Raw genomic sequence first — 25058 nt, forward strand, 5'->3', positions numbered from 1 at the left:
AAGAAATGCAAGAGAATCTATGAATCTAATACGATACGATATCCGAATGACAGGATTAAATTATGTTCTCATCTTATTATTACTTATTTGTTTGTAATAATAATAAAAAAAAACAAGTAAGCAAGGACTAAGTTCGGGTGTAACCCGAACTTGCAACTTGCAAGGATCAAAGGCGGCTAAATACTTTTAGATGTTGCGAAACTCTGTAATACAAAAATGATACGTTTGACGAAACCTTGAATGACTTCCTTTAAGGTATTCCACAGATTAAAAAATATTTTTGTAATGAGTCAGCCATAAGCACTGAGGTACAGATATTCGGTATCTGGGGACTTAAAAAGTTATAACCCAATTCCGCCCCTTTTTGGATGTAAAATTGCCCAACTTAAATATACTTTGTGAACAAAGTTGTATTTTGATAACGTCATTGGCTCTCGATTTACATGCTGTAACCTATAAGGAAGTTCCGTCCTAACTTGGTGCTTAGTTATAGCACTTTATAAATTTCTGATTAACGGCATTTCGAGGGAGTAGCACTGATCTGATTCCGCGATTTAAGAGGTGACTGAGGAAGAGAAGTATACAATATTTTGTAATTTTTCAAAAAGTTGACATGGTAATTCTATCTAACAGATTTAATATAGATACTTCATGAACCAGTTAAACTATATAAGCCAAAATTGATGGAACGTTTTTCAATGCCTTTGCAGCGCAGTCCATAAAATTAAAATTTCGGTCGAAGACCACGCCTACTTTCCATATGTTGACATTTTGAACCCTGTCAATTAATTTAATTTTGCATTATTGAACTGCCGATTAAAAATAAACTATAACACTAATACTGAGTACTACATGGTATATGGTATATTCTAAATATGTGACAACCCTCTTCCGAAATGGTAGTTATCTACTAATACCTTAATTTAAAATCCATTTACAGGACAAGTAGACCTATTTACTTTTTGAGAGCTTACTTTGTAAACATATCTTATATAATAATTTAGCCGGATTCTTTGATGTGTGCCTTATTCGATTTGATACCCTCAATTTTAGTAAATGAATTGTGCCATTCCATTTAACCGGTTCGTTGATATTTACCCGCATATTTCTTCGAAAGCCGCAATTATTGTTATTGTGGTGTTTTAAGCGATTTTTTTGAGGTCACGGTGGAAGGTTTTACAGCAATTAATCACCGTTTGAATGTCACTTAATTTTATGGTTGACATCATAAACTTTTCTAAAATAACGACTGCTGCATTTACAATCACACTTCGCTTTCATCACGAAAAGATGTCGGGTGTAAAACGACGCCACCAGCTGCGCACCAAAAGCGTTGATGAAATCAGAACTAAAAGTAATTCATTAACGTGGGGGAATGCTGCGAGGGACAACATTAACGGTATTGAAGAGTGTATAGTGATGTTTGCCAACCAGTAGCGAACAGTTTTCAACCCAATGCGCTCATGTGGCTCCACCCAATGGCAAGTTAAGTTTTAAATAACTCCAGGGACGCTCATAAAATGAACTTTCAGCCATTTAACTGATTCGGCGGTTGGCAAGCTGGGTTAATTTACAACTGCGTTTGTGGTCAACGTAAAATGCCGAATTGCTATTGATCGCTTTGCTGTAACCAACCTGATATAAAACAATGAAGAGCTGGCATTCTGAGTCGCCGCTACGGAAAAAACGAAAGTTATTAAATTTTTTCAAGGATTCGTGACGGCAATTAGTTTAAAGTAAATTGTGAGATCTTAAACCCATAATACTTTATAGTTAATGTTGTTGGAAAGTACAAGTATTATATACTGTTAAAATAATACGATTATGATAGTGTTCTTAAAGAAATAAGACTTAATATTATAAAGAACAAACAACAATGTTAACTTCGGTTACACCTATATAATGTTAGTTTTAGTAAAAAGAAAGCCATTATTTTTCCAATAGATGGTGTTATTTATCTGTATCTCGCGTTGTATAAGTCCGATCGTGTTCCGCTAGATGGCGTTAGAAAGATGACATTTCGTACAAAAATCCTTTCTGACAGTTTTAGTTGATTTAGTTTTGTTTGAGCGCGCGTCAAAGATGGACATTAGCAAAGAGAAAATAGCTATATTTTACAATTTTTCTTCGATAAGGGCGAAAAGCCAAGCCAGGTGGCTGAAAATGTGAACAGTATTTATGGTTCTGATACTGTAACAGCTAATCACGCGCAATTTTGGTTTCGTCGACTCCGTTCCGGTAATTTCGATGTCAAAGGTGCACCACGCACTGGAAGGCCAATTGTCGAAAAAGTCGATAAAAGCATTGACATTGTCGAGTTCGACCGTCATTTACGCACGGTTTCGATTGTCTAAGAGCTAAAGATTGCACAAAAAACCGTTTGGAACCATTTCAATAAGGCTGGATACGAAAAGGAGTTCGATGTATGGGCGCCATACGAGTTAACGCAAAAAAACCTTATGGAGCGAATTTCCATCTGCGAATCGCTGCTGAATCGCAACAAAATTGACCTATTTCTGAAACGGTTGGTGACTGGCGATAAGAAGTGGATCACTTACGACAAAGTCAAGCGAAAACGGTCGTGGTCCATGTCAAATTTCGTGAAGAGACCTTTCAAATAAAAACATTTTCCATGCAAGGATTTTATTTTTATTCATCCAGTGTTTATGACAGCTATATCTTAAAGTGGTCCAATATCGCGGTTTTCACAAATGAGTAGCTTATTAGAGTAAAAAGGATGTGTGCAAAATCGATATCTTAAACACTATGGGGCTAGTTCGCGTCGATACTGACGAACAAACGCACATGGTTAAATCTATTGAGCTCATCACACTGATGATATATATAGGTATTATTAGGGATCTTCGACATTTTCCTCGGTATTATAAACTACGTGGCAAACCTAATATACCCTGTTAAGACTTTAAAAACAACAGGAAAAAACGTTAACTTCGGTTGCACCGAAGCTACCTTCACAAATACAAAAGGTTCCTTAGAAGAAATTGATTCCGATCATTCATTTGAACAATTTCTTCGAAGATTCCAATATTGCCATAGGTAATAATTCGTTCCAAATTTTATGAAGATATCTAGTCAAATGAAAAGTTTTCCATACAAGGGCTTGATTCCGATTGTTCAGTTTGCATGGCAGCAATATAGCGTCCGATATCGGCCATTACGACAAATGAGCAGCTTTTTGATGAGAAAAGGTTATATGCTAAATTTAAGATCGATATCTCAAAAACTGAGAGACTAGTTCGCATATATACAGACAGACGGACGGACAGACGGACATGACTAAAAGAACTCAACTCACATGTTTAATTCTGGGTGTTACAAATTTCGTGGCAAACAAATTTTACTCCGTTCATCACTAAAATCCGTGAAACTTCGTTTGATGCCGTCGACGTGAATTAAACCACAAAACTTGATAAAAGCGTCTGCAAATTTACTTAACGAAAACAAGGAAGAAAAAGCCATTAGAAATGCATACGTAACATGTACCCTTGAAAAAGACGTCAAGGGCGCGGAGTTATATACAAGAGAACCACACCTATATGTGCAGTATAACTGTATAACTGTAACTGGGTAATATATTGTTAGGCACATGTAACTGGCGTTCTTGTAACCTTGTCCAATGCCAAGCAAAAACGGCAGCAAACGAACAAAAAAGGCCGCGAAAAGAATAACGCGAGCGTTACGAGCGGTAGGGGTGGATCAAAATTAAACCTCAAGTACAAAACGTTGAATTTTTGTACCGGAAATAAGGTTTTTGCCTTTTTTTGTAAATAATTATTTTAATTGTAAATAATATTTTCGCTATATTGAATAGTTTAATATAGTAGAATATAGAATAATGTATACCTCAGACAAAGCAACGCGTGGGCGGATCTGCTAATTATTATACAAATTGAACAAATTAATAACTGTAATAAGATCATACAGAAATCGGAGAAAAATTCAATAAACCTAAACACCACATGCAAGCGTTGTGCTTGAAAAAGTTGCATATTGCATAGTCATGCATATTGCTCCAACATGGCGCTGGATGCAGGCATCTACGCTTTTAGACTGACTACACTTGCATTTGCATTTGCATCTGCATGTATAAGTAAGCTCATGAGTGTGACAAGTACATATATTTATGCATAAATGTTGCCTATACAGCTCAACTGCTTGCATTGCCAGTCCTGCCATTTCCGTTGCAAGAACAATTAATTAATTGTTCAGCGAAGTGAGCAATGTAACAAAGGTTGGGCTGTTGCTCACACACAATATGCGTATATGCATGCGTACACACCGTATGTGCAGAGCAGCTGTAACGGCTGCGTCATGCAGAGCAACAGCGGCAATGAATCGCCAAACATTTCCTGAGAAACGCTGACTGAGTGAGGCACTTTAAAGAGCGAAAGAAATTATTGCCAATATTTCGTTCGCCAGCCAGAATTCAGCTGCACTTAAATTATCCAATTAATTGGATGTTTGCGGCCTAGTGTGTCGCTGCGGTTTTGCTTCCGCACAAAAGACAGAAATATGCGCATACGCAATGCGGAGGCGAGAGTTGCAGTAAGTGAAACTGAAAGCGGAGAAGTGTTCGAGGAATGTTCTACTTTGAACTCGATTGGCACGCAGCAAATTTTGAAATGTCGGCTGGTGAATGATCATGAGAACATTCTGGTCTTTGGTAATACACAGTCGGGGTTTAAGACGTAGGAATAGTTATGCGAATTTAAATGTAAAATAATTCAACAACCAATTTATTACATTGTCGTAAAAGTCTTTAATGAACGTTTAATATTCTTCCCTTTGCTTCGGTTTCTGTCGAGAAACCGAGTCACGAAAAGGCCTTCTCGAGTAAGTGACACCAGATTGCAGACAAGTTTTAACTAATTCTTAAACATTTCTGCATGTTCCAAGCTGCAGTTGTGTTTTCGAAGATCTTTGGAGAAGCCTCTAGCTTCTTGTTCGCAAAAATATTAAACTGTTTCCACAAATTTGTCACACTTACTTGACAACACTTCAAGAGCACTGTAACTGGTTGTTAAAAATTGAGATCATTAAAATCCTTGCAAGAGTCGCGTAGCATTTTATCTATTAATTCGAGATCACATTTTATGATAATATGCACCGTTCAATAACTTGAATTCATACTGTAAATGATTTTAAAGCCAACTTATTAAAATTTTTGATGGGATAGCTTGTATAGCAGCTATATGTTATAGGTGTGCGATATCGGGGACTTAGGTCGTCACTCTGGTCATTTGTATATATTTTTCTAGGGTCTCCTACATTTCCTTCTGGGTGTTACAAACTTCGTGGCAAATTTAATATACCCTGTTCAGGGTACAACAAAAAAATTCATTATGAATACAGGAAGCTTTCTGCAAGTTTTTCGTTTTTTATAGGCCACGTAGTCCCAACACTAGTTAACTTCTATTTAAATAAAAAAATAGAATATACTTAATATTTGAATACTTATACGCCGTGCAATCCCAACTGTAGTTGGTATACCCACTGATTCACCTGAGTTCGATCAATGTTCTAACTAAAATTCAAGACATGAAAGTGCGTCTCATAGTGAAGCCTTTAGTAAAGGTGTACAAATTAATAAGCGGTTTTAGTAAACCCTTTCCAGAATAGGAACTATAATTACGTACAAGATAATTTTCAGACAAAATAATTTTTTTTTTAAGTTTCTAATTGATTAAGTTGACTTGATTTTAAAACCTATTTAACGACTGATGTTAATTTTTGTTTTTTCTTTAAATATATTATAAAAATATAAGTTGACGTCAGATGCAAAATTTACTTACCAGTTTTGCAGGCTTGTTTCGAATAAATCTGCAATCAAAGAAAATATGTTGTTATTGGAATTCTTACTTCGTTAGATAAATATATATATTATATAATATTTTCTAGTTTATTTAGGAAGGTCGCGTATTAGAATGTCTAATTATATTTGTTTGGATTTTAGTATATAATCCGAACAGATATTTGAAGATTAGTTAGATTTTTACCTCTACGATTGAGATTTATTATAGTACGTTTTCTGCAAAAATGAATGCTTATGAGGAATAAAGCTCTACACTTTGAATAGAGTACTCCTATTATTGTTAGTTTTTGATTCGTTAAAGACCCTAAAATACTTTATAATTATAATGTATAATGAACCATGATATCAATAATAAAATCTGTATCTTAAGATGATTGTCATATTTATATATATATATATATATATAATTAATATAATTGAAACGTTCAAGAGTTCACTTAGTGTTATCCCTAACCCATATCTGGGATGTATGTCAAATCGTCAATTCATAAAAAGAAAATACAAACACTTCCAGCTGTACACCCATCGAGGGTTTTATGTACGCGTCAAAGTGTTGTAATGCAAGATATTGCTATCAACAGAACATATCTCAATTGCTGCATGAATTGAGTGCCTCGCAGTGTATGAGCACAACCGACAGTGCTTACGAGCACCATGTTTATTAATGCATATGTACCAGTACTCCGAAGTGTATGCGTGCGTACTTCATGGTGATGGGCAACATATTTACTACTCGACGCATGCAGTTCCCCATTGGTAGCAGTCATAAAACATCATTTAACTGCATTAAAAGTGATTGGAAATTGCGTTAAATTTATGATCGATTTAATCACTTTGGCAGGCAATAGGCAATCAGTAGCGGGAAACACCATCAGGCCGTTATATCACTGACTGCATCGACAATAAGTTGCAGACGTTGTTACGCTCGTACGGAAAGAAATGTTGATGCATGTATTAAAGAGTTTCGAATCGGAACTTGTTATGCTTTTAAAAAGTCGTTAAAAATTGTGCTAAGTGACTTAGAAAGTATGTGAGTTTGTTGTACAAATACACTCATGTTAAAAATACTTTGACCCATTTGCACAACTTGGGAAACATATATTTTGAGACTATTTTCTAATTTATGAAAAATGTGTATGGACTTGCACTTTAGTATGTGTACATATATGTATATGTGCAAAAATCATTCAAATACAAATAATTTGATATTCAGCATATGTTTTGAGTGTAAAAGTTTTTTTGTTTAAGTAACCATGCTTACTTACTCACATGTATTTATATCTTTTCTATCTTAATTCTTCAGTTCAAAATCTTTTATCTATATTTCTTTATATTAAATTTTTATATATTTATAACATTAAATATATATATCCATAACATTTTTGTAATTTTACAACTTTCTTACATAAAATCTAGTCATTCGATGACGACTTGAAATCTTAGGATCCACCACTCTGTATATCAATGTAAAAACGTGGTAACGAAATAACAAATTAAGGTCATAACTACGCGCACTTCCCATTTAAATCTGCTTATATTGTATATAAAGATACCAAAAACGAAGAATTTGGTGTACACATTTCATAATTCCCAAACAAGTTGACTAATACCCATAAAGCCTTCCCATACGACCTCCGTTTAAATTTCAGACTTCCATGTTTCTAGTGTCCACACTGATCCAAAATCTAAAATACCTAATATAATATTTATATATATATATAATAAAGTCTTTTTGGCTGCTTTTACACCAGTTTTATTTTAGAAATCTGAGCTTATCCTTTGGCTTACTTAACACTTATTCATATATCGAGTACCATATATAAGTATATCGATCTGCATCTGCATAAACAAACTTTGAGTCAAAATATCGGTTCAAATCATCAGTATTAAAAGTGTATGCAAATTTTAGAGGTTCTTCCCGAACATGTAAAATTTTAAGCCGATTTTGTATATTTTTGGGCTATATCAAAAAACAGCATCGGTACTTACTAGTTTCATTAAAATATCATACCTTATGTCTCTTATCAACAGGTATTAAAATATTCGTCATACATCACTCAATTCTGGAACAAATAACTAGAACAGCATTATAGTAAGTACATTCATTTTATAATTTAATCTTATTGACTTTGAACAATACTGCTATACTTTGAATTTGTTATATATTATAATTATTATTAATAGTGATTCCTGCACTGTATTCATATACATAGTACGCCATGTCGTATGAGTATGTATAAACCACTTGTATGAATGCTCAGGTCATTTAATGTATAACTTTTAAAGGATCACTTTTATGAAAAAATCTTTCAGACCTTTTTTATAGAGCGGAAAGTTTTGTATTAAAATATCACTTTTTCAAAGTTGTAGATTAACTTGCTTAATGGAAAATATCAAAAAATCTCATGTTATATACATAAGAAAAGATATATAATATACGCATGGCTTAAATTGAAAATAAAGAGCTTATTTACGTTAGATTCTTATTTTTGGAGCAAAAACTGGAACTTCAGTGGCATTTTCAAAAGAACAATTAACTTCGAAAAAAACCAAGAACCTAATATACATACAAAAATTCTCACTCACTACATATCTGCTATCGAGTTTGGATTTTCAATGTATAAATGTTCTACATATTCAGTTTCGTTTTGTTTTGGTGCATTTCGTTCTCAATTGCCCACATTTCACTTTCTCTTATTTACTTACTTACTTTTTACATACTTATAGCAGCTTTTTTACGCACTCTTCTTTTGTTATATTTAAACAAGGAATCTTCAATGCCTTTGTAAATCCTTCGCCAATGTTAATAAAAGTGGTGGAGAGTACTCATAGGCAGACAACGCATGACATATGAGTAGCACTCAAGAGCGACTAAATATATGCGTGCCCATTTATTATAATGGATTATACGAATTTATATTACATATGTAATAAGAGTTGTAATAAGGCTGTGTATTAAATCGGGATTAATAGTAAAAGAAAAGAGTGCAAAGCCAAACTCAGATGAAATCAAATTTTATATTAGCGAGCATATACCAAACCCAACCGACAAGCGGTTTTGAGCTCAAGATTCAATGCTCGTATATAACTGAACCAAATATAAAATGAATAAAGTCACTTTGAGGTTTATCGGTGTTCCATAATTTTGAATAGCTTTGCAAATACGGAATACTACAATATATAACTCACTCAGATATATTTCTATCGTACTCGTTAAGCTTTTTGCTTCAGTGTACTCGTACGCCGCCCCTCTTATGCTACTTTTTAAATAGTAATCGTGACCTCAAAACCTCGATCTCAATGCCACTGAAAGGAATGGAATTGTATTCACTTCAATGTCGCTTGTGAGTATATATAAATTTATATACACTGCATTTGAATAACATAGCATTATACACTTCATAAGAAATATATATATAATCAGATATATGAAACTAAGTCATACTTTTAAAAAATTTACTGTGTAATCAAAATACCTAAGTAAACAAGCTGGGACCTATAGCGTCTCACTAGATCCCCTCTTTTCGTCAGTGAAACCAGTAATAGTTTCGGTGGTGATTTATTAAAACACCTGTGGAATGAGAAAATAGCGAAGACCTCACGTTACATCTTGCACCTTACCACGTAAATAAAGTGACTTAACCTTATCAGTGTGTCTTTAGACCTGGAAAATCTACCAGATTATTAAAATAAGTCAAATCGTTGGAAAGACCCCCGACAAACAGATCGACATTGACAGAAGCTGCCTATACGAGCCATGTCTAAGTTTGGTAACCCTGCGAAAGTCTTACGATTATGCAGAATGACATTAAGCACAACCATCTGCTCCCTTAAAATCAGGAAGGATCTATTTGACTCGTTCAATACCAGGTTTTAGGCAGGATGATTCTCTTTCGTGCTTCTACTTCAATATAATGCTGGCAAAAGTGAAACGCGCCACTAATATGAACCGCAATGGTACTTTCTGCTCTAAAATTACAATTGCGCTGAGGTACGCTGATGATATTGACATCGTAGGCCTTAACAACAAAACCGTCAGTGCAGCTTTTTCCAGCCTATAAAAAGAAGCGAAAGAGATTAGTCTTGTTGTGAACAAGGGCAAGACAAAGTACTTGGAGGCTACATTTAAAGATTCGTCGCATATTGGGAACGACGGTGCTGTTGGCAGCTATAAATTTGAAAAAGTGAAGGACTTTGTTTATCTCGAAACCCGTATAAATCTCACCAACACTCTAAGCCTGGTGATCAAGCGCAGAATAACTCGTACAACTTGGGCTCTTTTGGGGTCGGTAGGCAATTGAGAAGCAGATCCCTATCACGACGAAACAAAATTATTATCTATAAGTCTTTTGATATTTCCGTCCAATTATACCTACAGCCCAGAAACATTCGAGAGAACTGTGTTTCGCGTGAACGGTGAAAATCGAAGAAGATAGAACCACGAACTTTATGAGCTCTATGACGATGCTTCAGCGTTAAACTCCTTCGATTCGAAACCCATGTGTGGACAACGGAAGAAAGAGCGCCCACGCATTCACTCTCGGCACAGACCGACTCACGACTGTATTACCAAAGAAGTAGAAGTTCTGGGATGCTAGTAAGCAATTTTCTGGGCTGGAATTAAATAGAAGCTTATAAACACATGAGTACCCATGCATATATCTATATGTAACCATCACTCAAAATGGAATATTTTTCATTTGACTTAATTAAGCTAATTTATTTAACCTTATTAGTTGCGAACAAAGCCATTGCTCCCGATATAGGACACATACAAAGATATATCTAATCTGTGGGTGAGAGTAGACAAATACAAATGTTTTACCAAAGTATCTACCACAAGCTTTAGTGGGCCTTCCCCCGCTCGTATTCATGCGTGTGTACATATGAAAGTATGAATAATAAGCTTCTCTGGTGACTTGCTCCTACGCTTAGACGGCATTTATATAGAGGTTGTTTTAATACACAACAACTAAATGTAGTGTGTGTGTGTAAGTGTAAGTTGAAACATTTCTTATAAAGTTAATAACATGGAGGCTTTGTTGTTTACTTGCAAGTTCAAAAGCGAAGCTCGCCGAGCAATCTTTATTGTTGTGGCATTTGGTAAATTTATTTGTTGTTTCTGTTGGCAAAGTTGACTAGTTCAATTGACTACTATGACCCATAACAAATAATTTTTGTTTTTATGTTTTCCGTTTCTGCATCATCAATATTGATGTGAGGTTCATTCGCCCAAGTGCCTCCGCCATACTCTAAATGATACTTTAGCTACGCTCATGTGTTTTATGTGAGACCTCGATATTCTACATATATTACGATATATAAATACATATGCAAAAACGTACTTATGGCATTTCTGCCGCGACTTAGTTTAAGTTTGCACATTTGGTGGGTTTGTCATTTTGACATATTGAAAAGTGATAAAATTAAGGTCTAGAATATATATACATCGATATAAGGAATTTGTAATGGGTAATTAAAAAGCGTTCCAGCCATGTTCTCTCACAAATGTATATGCTCTAAAAAGACTCACTACTAGCTATTATATATATAAAAATAATCATATGAATACAGTGCTGTGAATACAAGCTAAATATGTTCTCAGTTTCGTTAGAAGATGATGACGTGATCCGTTTATAACAAAAATTCTGTTTACGACTTAGAAGGGGCCCATATTGGAATGTGGTTCAACGATACTAAACAGTTGGAACTAAATTCCTTTCCATATATATATTAAAGTACGTTAAAAATCAATTCTTATTTCAATCCTTCACCTAAACTTAGCTGATTATTCGTCCCGGATTCCGGGTTAAATGTCCCGGTCGTCCCGGGCCTAGAAAAAAATTGTTTTGCTTTCTCACCTGTCGCGATTTTCAGTGAATTATAATATGGGAAAAATTGATGAGTGAAGAACCGTCCCTGATTTTTCCGGGATAAATATGGTCACCTAAAGCTAAACGTACCATTCCATTATGTATGTCATAATTTTAGTTCGTATATATCATGTTTGATTGAACATACTCACAATTTAGTATAATCGTGAGGTAATTTTAAATCTCAATTGTTGTAATTTTTGTGGCTAATAAGTTTTAGATGTAAACACACAAATCATTTCTTGCATGCCGAGAGAAGTTAATCCATAGTTGACAACGTAGTGCTTTAAGCACTAGATTAAGTGCTTTTCGAAAATTAAAACGGCAAAAATATTGTTTAGTCTATTGTGCCCGTTTTAGTGTTTTTTTTTTGAACTCGTAGATAGTGAATACCTTCAAATAATTTTAAATATTTAAACTCATTGAATTACTGTACTTTATAAAGCTAGTCTCCCAGTAATTTTGATATGTTTGATGCAATAAAAACCATCTTTATTGAAAACATATTAACCCAATTTAAGGAAGATATACTGCCATTGGCGAAATAATTTGTTACAAATTCTTAAACTTTGGCGAATTTTGATGGTGGGTGTAGAAATATTAATTTAATCAAGATCATTATACTGAAACTACTTCTGAATTCTGAGTTCAAGTTAAGATTTAGTATAAAATGTCAAGATTCTGTAAGTCAGAATTATTTTAAAAATTTGGTAATTTCCATTATTAGGCTCTTCTCATTTAAAAAAAAAAAGTCTTTTTTGGTGATTTTTCAAATTTCGAAGTTAGCAACTTGAGTTGGGGTTATCATTTTGGTAAACAAGACAAAACTGGAGTTTTTAAATTTTCTACTGAGGTTTTCGTCACATTTCCGATGTGAGGCATGAGAAAACCAAACATTTCCAGTTTTTATATTTCTGACTTGAATAAAGCTTGTGTTCATAGTTCGAATGATATTAGTGAAGTGAGGCAAATATGTGTACCCATAACCTTAGTTTAAGCGACAGCCGCAAATTATTTTATATTCCATATATATTTGTCTTCTTTGTAGCAAACACTTTATTTCTATTATATGTCAATACAAAATAATTTCAACAAATTTAATGCCGATTCTCTAATACTATGAATATTGAAATTTCCGCTCGTTTAACATAAATGATTTTTTCTTTTGGGTAAAACCACTATCCCCATTGGGCTTTGCATCTCATAAATCCACAAATATTTGCAATACTTTCCACTTTTAAGCCATAAAAGTTCACAGCCAGTGTTTTGCATTTAAATTTGCCGCCATAAACAAATATGCTTTTCGTAAATTATTCAGAATTTTCTATATTAAAAATGTAAAATTTCTGTCAACAACTAAAACTTCAGCGATAATCAGTATATATGTACTATACGTATACATATGATGCTTTCAACACTTTTCCACCTCTCGACTGCAGTTACATAAAAATTCCAGTGTTTAACACCGCCAAACCACCAAACACCAAAAATTCGGCATATCTAATAACCAATATGAATGGGTATGAATAAAAAATTCCAATTCCTATACATACTTATTTTCTAATAACAATAGCAACAAACAGTTGGCTTTGCGAAGCGGGCAAATATTTCCTGGTTGACCAATTATTTGCTGTACTCCCTCAGCGCTATTGGGCAGGTTAATTTACCGCTCGTCTGGCATGCTGCCAGATATTCGTATTTTGCGCAAGCACTGAAACCATTTGCCAACAGAACCGAAATGCTAACTCGTAAATAGTGCTCTGTGCTGAAATAGCCAAAACCGGGAAATGACCAAATCGCCCAAATGGGCAATGATACTAATGAGCGTGGCACACCACAGCCAATGCGAACGTTTGGCCGACGCGAGGCATAAGCGAAATTGTTAGTGTTATTGGCATAAAATTTTATCACATAATTATTTGATGGTAGCTACAATAATGGTAACAAGGAAATGAGGTCAACAGAAACTATTTGCTGACGTAAATTGTAGCTTAATCGTGCTCATGTATAGGTAATTTTATAAATACGATACATTTATAAAAAGAAAATGTTACTGATAGCAGTTTACGTAGCGGTTTTATACTTTTTTACATCACATAGAACCCGATATTATATATCTAAATGAATTTCCAACCAACACTTTGAACATGATCAAAAAATACTACTACTGCGGTCTAAACACTACGATAAATAAGACCAGTTTTAGAAAGGTTCAACAGTATGTCCTTCCGGAAGTACGTCTTTGCCTTGTATCAAATGATATAATATTTATATATTTATGTATATTTTAGTGGCTATATTACATATAATCAGCAGCCTCGTAAAACCCCACAAGTATATATTCAGCAAAAAATGTTATTTTTATACCTCGCAGCGTGTTGCTCTTAATGAAACTCGGTACATTTATTCTTTAGTACCATAAAAAGTTCGGTACTACAGATAAGCGGAATTGGAACACTGCCAAGCCCGCAAGATGTCTCTAATCGAAAATCTATAAAAGAACATAATTAAGCCGCAAACTAAGATAAAACAGAAAAAAATTTTAACTTCGGTTGCACTACGGCAATATTACCTTTAAGACAAAATATTTCTTACATAAACGTTATTTCGATCGGTCAGTTTGTATGGTAGCAACGATATATTGATCCGATCTAAACAATTTCTTCGGTCTTAGACAATACGCCAAGTAAAATTTATTGAAGATACCTTCCGGCAAAGGAACAGCTTCTTGGCGAGAAAAGACCGTGTGCAAAATTTCAGGTCGATATCTCAAAAACTGAAGGACTAGTTTTCAATTATACAGATAGACGGATGGACACAAATACATGGCTAAGTCGACGCAGCTCGTCATGCTGATCATTTATATATATATTTTATAGGATCTCCGACTTTTCCTTCGGAGTGTTACAAACATCGTGACAAACTTAATTTACACTGTTTAGGGTATAAAAATGTAATTTTGTACAGCAAATGCATCTGCGGTTTTAAACTTTGTAAAAACGGGCGTGGCCCTACTTCTAATAAGTTTAATCTAAATATATCAGAAACCACCAAAGCTTTATCAACCATTTCATTTGCATCTCCTCCAACACGACAAAAAATCTTGGCATCGAACTGTAACTTTTCAAAGACCCAGACACCAAATATGTGAACACTAGAGCCTATGGCTGATTTTGGCCGAAAATATTGGTCAATCTGTGAAATAAATATATAATTTGAATTCGGGAAAACATGTTTTTTTGATATTAATATACCCTTGTATCAAAAGTGGGTAAAATCGGTCAATACTTCCATTGGCCCAAATACCTAATATAAATATGTGCGAACTTCCGGTTGACTTTATACTGCATCTATTGGTCAATATGTTAGAAACCTTACTAAAATTCCGAATCTATCTATTTCTAATAATATGTAGTGTGTCTTCTTGCCTGCGATTGTAAATAATAGATGCAATACTTCCTACTTTTAATTAAAATAGTATAAAGTGTTCGGTTACATCCGAACTTAGTTTTTCTTTACTTGAGACATATAATTTAGCTTCATTTAATAAAGACTTTATTTTGATTTTTTTATTTTGCTCATATTTTATTGTTTGACCAACCATTATACCAATGTTTACGCTTTGCAGGGTTGCATAGGGACTTTACATCAGTCTATTGTCAATTAACTACTGATAGAACAGTTAAATAAATACTGTATTTTATTGTTCATTGAGAAAAAACGGTCGAAACTACGAAAATTATCTTGATTAATGAATTGAAATTCTGTTTGTAATTGATATTGTGCTGAACAGTTTTTTATACTCTCGCAACATATTGCTACAGAGTATAATAGTTTTGTTCACCTAACGGTTGTTTATATCACCTAAAACTAATCGAGCTAGATATAAGGTATATATAAATGATCAGGATGAACAGACGAGTTGAAATACGGGTGACTGTCTGTTCTTCCATCTGTGCAAGCTGTAACTTGAGTAAAAATTGAGATATCTTGGTTCACATGTTTTTTTGTACCGTAAGACAGTTGGTATCGCAGATGGACTTAATCGGACCTCTGCCACGCCCACAAAACTCCGTTAATCAAAAACAAATAAATTGCCATAACTAAGCTCCACAATAAGACACAAAACTGTTATTTGGTATACAGGATCTTATTAGAGAGAGGCATCTGCAGTTAAATTTTTTTTTAATAGTGGGCGTAGTCCTGCCTCTAGTAGGTTTAATTTGCATATCTTCTAAACCGGTAAAGCTATAATAACAACATTCACTGAGAACAAATGTTTTTAGAACCTCTATCGACGAAGTGAAAATAGGTGAAATCGGGTGACAACCCCATCCACTTCTCATATAACGGTTCTGTTAAAAAGTACCAAAGGCGCGATAAATGAATCACTAAAGACATTAAATTTTATCTCTGGGTTGGTATGAGAGGACTTTATAGGAACCGGGTTCAACATTAGACAGTGGGCGTGACACCGCCCACTTGTAGGTGAAAACCCATATATTGGGATCTGCTTAAACGATTTCAACCAAATTTGGTGCATAACATTCTCTAATTTTTTATGTTATAATGGGGCGAAATCGAATTACAACCACGCCCATTTTCTATATAACACCTTTTTAAATTCCATCTGATTCCTTCACTTTCCACTATGCAAATCAAGCAACAATAATTTTATCGGGGTAAAACTTTGCGTGAATAATGCATTTAAAGTATGCCACATTATGACTAAAAATTGTCTAAATCGAACCAAAACTGTTCAAGGTACTGAATATGTGGACCCCAATGCCTATAGTTGACATTATACCGAAAATATCGGTAAATGTGTAAGATATTTAATTGAAATTCATATAATAAATGGTGTTATGAGCAAATAACTGAGGCAACAGTTTCTACTTCTAATTATTAAGATATATAAAGAAATCTCAAGCGAGTATACCATTTGACTTTTCGAGAGTATAAAATATTCGGATACATCCGAACTTAGCCCCTCCTTACTTGTTTACACTTAGATTTTAATTACGCAGTGGATGCACTATTAAGAACACCGTATATAAAAATAATGCAATTGTATTTTTTGTGATCTAAATTTCTTTGTACTCTTTTGCAATTTTTACCAACAAACATGATTGCGAGTTTTCAATCGAAAATCCCAAATATTTCCATTTACTGTGGGCGTATGCAGAAGCAAGCATTGGCGAACTCCCCAGCCATTTTAAAACAATTTTTCCCAAAACTTCAAAGGTAAAATTTTTAGAGAGAATGAGGACTTTAATTACGAAACATACGCCAACCAACGCACAAGAGAGAATAAATCCGTTAAGCGTGTAAATGCCATCGAGCGACACAAACAATTGACAGCTCCGGCAGAGGAATAACCCGCGACGGAATAACTCCTAAACGCGCAACAAGGATTATTTCCACTACGCAACATCACCGTTAAGTCTCCAACATCAGCAGAAACAAAAGCATATACTTGTATATAAGTAACTACATATATACATATATTTACACAAGTATATACACAGTTAGCGTTCGAGGATGCAACAGGGACACAAGCAAAAAAGAACAAAATGCAGAGTCAACACAATCAAACCAACCAACCAAGTAACCGAACAACCAGCCCAAAAAATAGAAAGCAATAAACCAGCAGCGCCATTGTAAATTCTAAAACGTGAAAATGTCGCTAAACTCGCGCATCCAAAAATAAAACAATATTTCCTGGCTTATGTTTGGCGTACGCTTTGCGACCACGCCGCGACGCGCCATCCACCGTCTGTCGCCTATCGCCTGTCGTCTGTCATTCCACAAACGACAGCGTTCGGGCGGAAGAGTTGCTAACCAGTTAATAGAAACATGCCGGCACCGATGCGGGAGTTAGAGCAAAAACTGTTGTTGTTGTAAGCAGAGGCCTGAACTCCCCGATCGGTATTTATGATGTGCATCGTATGGCGCTTAACACTCCGCAAAGATACGCGCATCGAATAAACTTCATGCTATACTGTATGTAGTTATCGAGGCGACCGAGCGTAAGGGAGAGCAAAATTATGTATCAGCTGTTGTGACAAATGCAATCGCAGAGGCGGTATTGCCCCCAAAGGCACTGTGCGGCAGCAGCTGACGGAACGATTGTTGCATACAGCAACAATTGTCAGGGCAAGTTGGAAATTTATGGGGCGCCTCAGTTACATATTTACGGAAAACCGGGCAGAGACTAGGCGAAATTGATAGCTGTGAGTAAGTGCGAACAAATGCAGGCGAATGCGAAAATATTGCGAGAAAACTACATATACAAACGCAAACAAATATCAACCAACTGTTCAGCTCGACCAGTGACAATATTTTACAGGTGCTTGAAGAACCCATTGACATTTGATGGTTTTGAAAAATCGTTTTAAGCCTGAGCGTTGGTTTTTGACAGTACAAAGCAGTTCGCGATGAATTGGCAACTGTTGAAAAATATTATCACAATTCTCGTGCATTGTCACCGATGAGGTGGGGCGAATTTAACGCATATTTGGTTTATGGTTTATTTCTAAATACACAAGCATTTAAGTTATTCACTTACAAAGAATTATAATATATTTCACTTACCGCAGTGTGTCCTTCCACCTTCCTGGCTGGCTGATCGAGGACAAAGCTCGAATATGATTTGCCAGAACTTATATGCACAAATATTGTCATTTACCGTACAGATCAGCACAGGAGAATAGGGGAACTGCACACTGCAGTTTACAAACAACAAGCATGTAGATAACTTAACATAGGGAGAATGGCAAACATATAAATCGCGCAAACAAGGAAACAGAAACTGTATAGCGGGAAATATATGTATGAAAATGGAATGCGAGACAATTCAAGAGCATATAAAGAAATTGGAATTGAAACATACAACTGTAAAATAGACATAGAAATTAAATATTGTATTAGGGTGGGCCCGAATCTACAACATGCATATTGTTGAAATATATTTTTTATTGTTGATAGATTATAGTAAGAGTGCCAGATGGTGGCATATGGAACTATCCGAAAAGTTCTAAAACTTCTATGCATTTTGTCGGAAAGCATTTACCAATCAGCAGACAACAGTAAACCTCTGTATGTTTTTTAAAGAAAACGTTTCCAGTAGCTACTTTCAGAAGTAGCTAAAATATATAAGATCAGAAAGGCACCAACTTACTCGAAGAATTATCGCAGATATATTTCTTTAAATTGATAACCAAGAAAGTCAAAAACTTAATTGATTTGATATTATTTGGAGAAATTTTGTTCACACCAATTTTGTTCTATACGTAGTACAAAGAAATCCTGTATCCTGACAAAAGAATCAACAGTTTGATAGGCACTGCGAAAATATCAAAAAAGTCACCCTAAAACTATGAAGCTAAAAGCATTAACATTCCATTCTTTCATTTGAATAACAAATTTTCACACACATCCTTAAAGAATGTGAAAACACCACCTGTGGCTAAATAATAAATATGGTTCAAAAAATCTAAAAATTATGATTTAAAAGTCCATTATACTAAAAAGAAGCAAGTAAGGAAGGGCTAAGTTTATGTGTAACCGAACATTTTATTATTTTGCAGCTTGGAAGGTTCTAAAAATTCATTGCGAAAGAATTCAACATTCATTTTTCGACAAAATCGAGAATGGATTATTGATATTAGGTATATGGAGCCCATGGCAAGTTTCCAGCGGAAAGTTCGAAAATTTTTCTATCAGGTATAAAGGTCATAAGATGACACACTTGAAAAGTACTATTCGTGCAAACTTTTACCCGGATACAGTTATTGGTACTTGATATGTACCTATACTAGAAAGTGGAAAAATTAAATGGAATTTAAAGTTGTGCTATATGGGAATAATGCGTGGGTTTCACACAGGAATGTCAAAGTAATGTTACCTACCGAATTTGGTTAAAATCGGCCGGGTAGGTCCCGATATATGGGTCTTCAACTAAAAAACAGTCCCATCGTTCAAATTTGCACCGGCTTCTATTAAACCCTCTCGTACCATCTTGGGTGTAAAATTTTTTGTCTTTGGTGCATTTATTTACAAATTTATCACACTTTTAGTAATTTTCAACAAAACCGTTATATGGGGAGTGAGCACGGTTATAATTCGAATTCACCCATTTTCAAATTGTGGGTGGAGATGCCAAAAAGATTTATCCTGAGCGAGTTCGGTTATTATAGGTTGATCGGTTTGGAGATATGTACCTCAAACTTATTAGAGGACGGGCCACGTCCACCTTTTGCATGTTGCACTTGCATCTGAATGTGAAACTTAGTTATGGCACTTTATAGGTTTCCATCTATTGATGTTTTGTGGGCGTGGTAAAGGTCCAATTACGCCCATCTGAAATACCACCCCTCCTCGAGTGCCAAGGACCATGTGTACCAGTTTCATCAAGATATCTCAATTTTTACTCAAGTTATCTCTCGCACAGACGGACAGATAGACAGTCACTCGGAATTCAACTCGCCTGGTCATCTTGATCATATATATATACATTTTATATGTCATTCGTGCCAAACTTGTTCAGGGTATAAAAATTACTAAGATTCACACACATACCATAACAACTCCAACTATGTCTGTAAGTTGAAATGTGCTTGCACTAATTGCCAATAAACCACTTATCATATACTAATAGTTTTTTCATTACTTTTGACCACTATTTGTGCCACAGAGTGCTTCAGTATTTGTTTCTCTCTCACTTACCGTTTTCTTCTTCTTTGTTTCTTCTAGTAAAATCGACACGAATGACTTGAGAGTTTTGCGGAGCATTGAGCACTTTTAAAATTTTACAACTCATTGCAGTTAATAGCTAGCAAACGGCAATCATGCATGCGCCTGCGAAAGTTTTCCACAAATTTTGCCCAGAAGCAAACATATTACATGCATTTCTTTACACTAACCAATACATACACAAACACATGTATACTTTTCCAACTATTTAGGCTTGTAGTGCTTTTTTATATGTCTCTCCTTGGTCCAATCGCTTGCAAGGTCATACAAGTTGTAAACGCAATTTGGCATCATCGTGTAACTTGGCAGTTGCTCACTCTTTTAAACATGTGACTTGTAAAGCAATTTGAGTACACATGTACTTTTCGCCTTTCCGTCACGAACGTTTGCACAAATTATTGCGCTCAACTTAACTTGCCAATAAAGTCAGTGGCCAAAGTTTATATTTAGTTTGAAATTGTATTTATTTCCTCAAATTGGAAATGAACTCTTACTTTAGGTATTTAATTATTTATTTTTTGTAAATTGCAGAAAAGTTCCTGACAACTATTTTATTTTTAACCAATTTGTTAATTACTTCTAAAAGCAAAGAACAATATTTGTTTAATTATTATTATGCGTAATCTTATAAATTTTTGTATGATGAAAGAACATTCCAATAACATCCCCAGGCTGAGGAGAACAAAGTGACAATACAAGTCCAGAATCCAGTTTAATTTAATAAATATATATCAGTAAATGGGCTATCAGCAGCGCACACAGTGATGTTCAATGAAATAGAGCCGAAATTATTCAGTACAAAAAAATTTACGAAACTTCACATTTTTCAATTTTACTTTTGAAAGGTAAAAATTTTAAGCAAATTTAAGACTTAAAACAGATTAAGATGAAACCATTAAGTATGGAATCTGGAAGAAAATAAAAGTTTATTGGCATGTCCGTTTAGTTTTTAAAGTTCTTATTTTCTGTCGGGTAATTTAATGATACTCAGAGATCATCTTTTTCTGTTAATAATATATGGTCCTGCCAAGAGTAGATAAAAGCTTCAATACTACCACTATCCCCCATATACCTAGTATAAGCTTTTCAAATTTGCAGTTGACTTTATCCCATATACTTATATCGGTCAATATGTAAGATACTTTAACAAAAGTAACTGAACGTATTATATAGAACATGTACAAGCATATATATAGTCAATTGTAAAAAAAATGTGACTACAAATTACCCAAACCCCCTATAAACTATTGTACACAAAATAATTTTCGTTATTCTAACAATGCTGAATGTGTCGGTCAGTGTATGAGTTATATATTTATAAAATTGCTTGAAAATATGTTCTCGAGTATACCTGAGTTATGTCAAAATTTAGCGAAATCAGCCCTTCTATTAATCTGCTCTCAAAATATCCTATTTAATTATTTCTGACTTTCCACCGGACTTTAAACCGTTTAGGTTGGTCAAAATAAGTAATATCTTAATAAATTTAGGTGGACAAGCTTTCATAAAAATTATGTGGTTTAGCGCCATGGAATGGACTTGGTTTAGACCTTGGTCCGAAATTCAAATTCTTATTATAATCAATTCCGATCCTCTGGTTGACGATTTGCACATCAACTCAATTTAATAAACTTAGCCTCTGTCGGTTGAGTTTATGTTAAATATATGTTATTTGAAGACGATTTTAATATAAGTTTCGCACATAAAAAGTTAGCTTGCGCGATATATGGTGTGTGCGGCTAAGATCCGCCAAATATTGCTTTCCCTGAACTAAAATTGTTATCGCAGCAATTCATATGCCTAGCCTCTACGTTTACGATTAAACGAGCCACCAACTGTGTAAATAGGTACGTCGCATTGCCGTAGGCGTTCGGTTAGTACCGTTACACACAACCAGTCCTATAGATGACCACATGTACTACATGAGCGATAAATATAAATATCTAGCGAAGAGTACTAACTACGAGCAAGCGCAGAAACTTTTAATTGCCACAATTGTCCATAAATAATTTAGAGTGCTTTGGTGCTTTCATTTAGCGCATAATTGTTGGCCTAACTGGATTATAGAACAAGTGATTTTTGATTAGGCTTAAGTGGTGTATTCAGAACATGCGGATACTGGGCTTTAGTTTATTAAAGCTAAAGAAATCTCAGTTATTTATAACATTATGTATAAGGGGTGATCCATTTCAAGGTTTACTAATAAAAAATAATAATTTTTTAAAGAAAAAGACACAGAAAGTTTAAATTTAATGGGGAATCATTCGAAATAACATCATTTGGCTTTTATTTTTTGAAGGTTATCTCTTTCAAATATTGGCGCGGCTACGTCTCAGATAATCCATCCGTTGAGTCCAATTTTCGATGACTCGTTCGACCATTTCGAATTGTAACTGGCGAATGACACGCGTGGTATTTTCCTCCAAGGCCTGAATCGAAGCAGGATTGTCCGCATATACTTCAGACTTTACATATCTCCACAGCAAAAAGTCTAATGCATCACACCGTCATACGATCTTGGTGGCAGATCTACCGGCCCAAAACGTCAAATTATCTGCTCACCGAAGTATTCTCTCAATAAATCCATTGATTGATGCGATGTGTGAGAAGTGGCGCCGTCTTGTTGAAATCAAATGTCGCCGAGAGCAAGAGCTTTAATTTCAGGCATCAAATAGTCGGTTATCATGGCGCAATAGCGATCGCTATTGACAGTTACGTTCTCACCAGCATCATTTTTGAAGAAATATGGACCGATGATTCCACCGGCTCACAAACCACATCAAACCGTTGTTTTTTAATCTAGATGAAATGGCAGCTCTTAAATCTCTTCAGGTTGCTCTTTGTCAAAAATGCGGCAGTTTTTCTTGTTTACATATCCATAGAGCGAAACGATGTCGATTGGAAAGCCCGAGCGGCTTCAGTGCACTGCGTGCTAGACGAGATCTATTCAGTCGAATATTATCCAACAGTCGAATATTATCAGTAGGCCGATTATGTTGATCATAAATTGAGTGAAGCTCGCGAAACACATTCTTTACAGAACGTGTATTTATGAAATAAAGTTGAACGATTTGTAAACGTTTTTCAAGTGTGAGTCTCTCCAAGATGAAATGCCAAACCAAACTGCACAAAAATAACATGAAAGCTTGACACGACTTACGCGTGATTGGTCACAGAAAGGCTATTAAAAAAGTACCTCTACTTGGATCACCCGTTACATATATTATTTAAGGCACAAAGGAACATACAAAGGTCATTTATAAGAACAACAAGCTTAAGTAAAGAAAGTGACGCAAAATATCTATGAATATTAGTTGCCTTCTTATCATTTTTATAGCATTATTCATAAAACCAAGTAGGATATGGGCATTTCCTGAAATTGTTTGTGTAATTTGATATGCCACAAATGTTGCCTAATGTTGTAATTCGAGAGTGTATTTATTTTTAAAAGACAACCATTAAGTAAATATGTATACGAAGGGTATCTAAAAATTGATTGCTGCTACCACTTTTTCTGCTCAGTATTCAACAGTTTCTCATGTGTCAGGATAGACACTGATTGTGACTCAATATATGTACGATTATATTTCGTGACTGATATAAACACGTGCATTCAAATATCCCAAAAAAGGTTAGCCAGCCCGACCGTCAAACCTTTTTTTTCACTCAGGAGTCGCCTAACAGCTGTGTCAAGCTGTTGTAGCCATTAGTTAGCCTTTGTATGAAAAATAAAAAAATATAAAAAACATGTAATATTTATATTATATTTGAAAAAAAAAGAGAAACATTGGGTATTTGAGTGTGATGGTTATGAAATATTACGGTATGAATTGCCGGAAATCAGCGTCAGCTGCAATTCGTTTCACTTTGATGAATTCTTTTTGTGTTATTATAAAATGCTTGGAGTGAGTGAAAAATATATAAAAAACAAAATAGTAAATTTCGGAGTCGAAAACAAAGCAAATAAGTAAGAAAAGGCTAAGTTCGGTTATAACCGAACATTTTATTATCTCACAACTTGCAAGGATTAAAGCCGGCTAAATACCTGCAGGTGTTGGCAAAACCTTATATTAAACAAGTAAAGAAGAGCCAAGTTCGGGAGTAACTGAAGAGTTTATGCTCTAGCAGGAATCAAATCCAAGGTATATTGAGGCCAAGAGAAGTGTTGTCCTGCTTTTATCCATTTTTGGCACAAGCTATACTGCGATTTCGACAATTTTTGGACGTAAGATGAAATACCTTATCGACACTATTTGTACTAAGTTTTATTGTGAGTACTTTATTGATGTTTGATTTATTTACACTGTAAAGTGAAAATATCTAACGGAATTTAAAAGTTTGTTATATGCAAATTAGGCGTGGTTGTAATCCGACTTAGCCCATATTTACAGTGCCTAATAGGAATGTTTGAGCAACCTCATATACCAAGTTTGGATTTGAAATCGGTCGAGTATTTTCTAAGATATAAGATCTCACCTAAAGGTGGGCGGTGCCACGCCCCTTGTCCAATTTTCTTACTAGATTCTAAAAAGTCCTTCTCTACCATCCTGATTGTAAAACTCAATGCTTGTGGCTCATTTATTCAGTGCGTTATAGTA

At 34.8% G+C, this 25058-nt stretch overlaps 2 long non-coding RNA genes across 3 annotated transcripts in view; one reads left to right on the forward strand and one right to left on the reverse strand.

Moving 5' to 3' along the window:
• The first annotated feature begins 3713 nt into the window (after nucleotides 1-3713).
• LOC118683127 (uncharacterized) lies at nucleotides 3714-24725 on the forward strand. 2 transcript variants are annotated; one of them, XR_011395583.1, is made up of 3 exons: nucleotides 3714-3768; nucleotides 7865-7925; nucleotides 24589-24725. It is a non-coding gene; the product is annotated as an uncharacterized lncRNA (long non-coding RNA). The 2 variants fall into 2 exon arrangements; XR_011395584.1 differs by lacking the exon at nucleotides 24589-24725 and adding an exon at nucleotides 8602-9179.
• Nucleotides 5813-25058, reverse strand: part of LOC138856363 (uncharacterized) — an 88436-nt gene continuing 69190 nt past the window's right edge. The window contains exon 3 of the long non-coding RNA XR_011395585.1: nucleotides 5813-5841. This is a non-coding gene — a long non-coding RNA (uncharacterized lncRNA). The remainder of the gene's footprint in view (nucleotides 5842-25058) is intronic.

The sequence above is a fragment of the Bactrocera oleae genome, chromosome 3 (assembly GCF_042242935.1).
Source record: "Bactrocera oleae isolate idBacOlea1 chromosome 3, idBacOlea1, whole genome shotgun sequence".
NCBI lineage: Eukaryota > Metazoa > Arthropoda > Insecta > Diptera > Tephritidae > Bactrocera > Bactrocera oleae.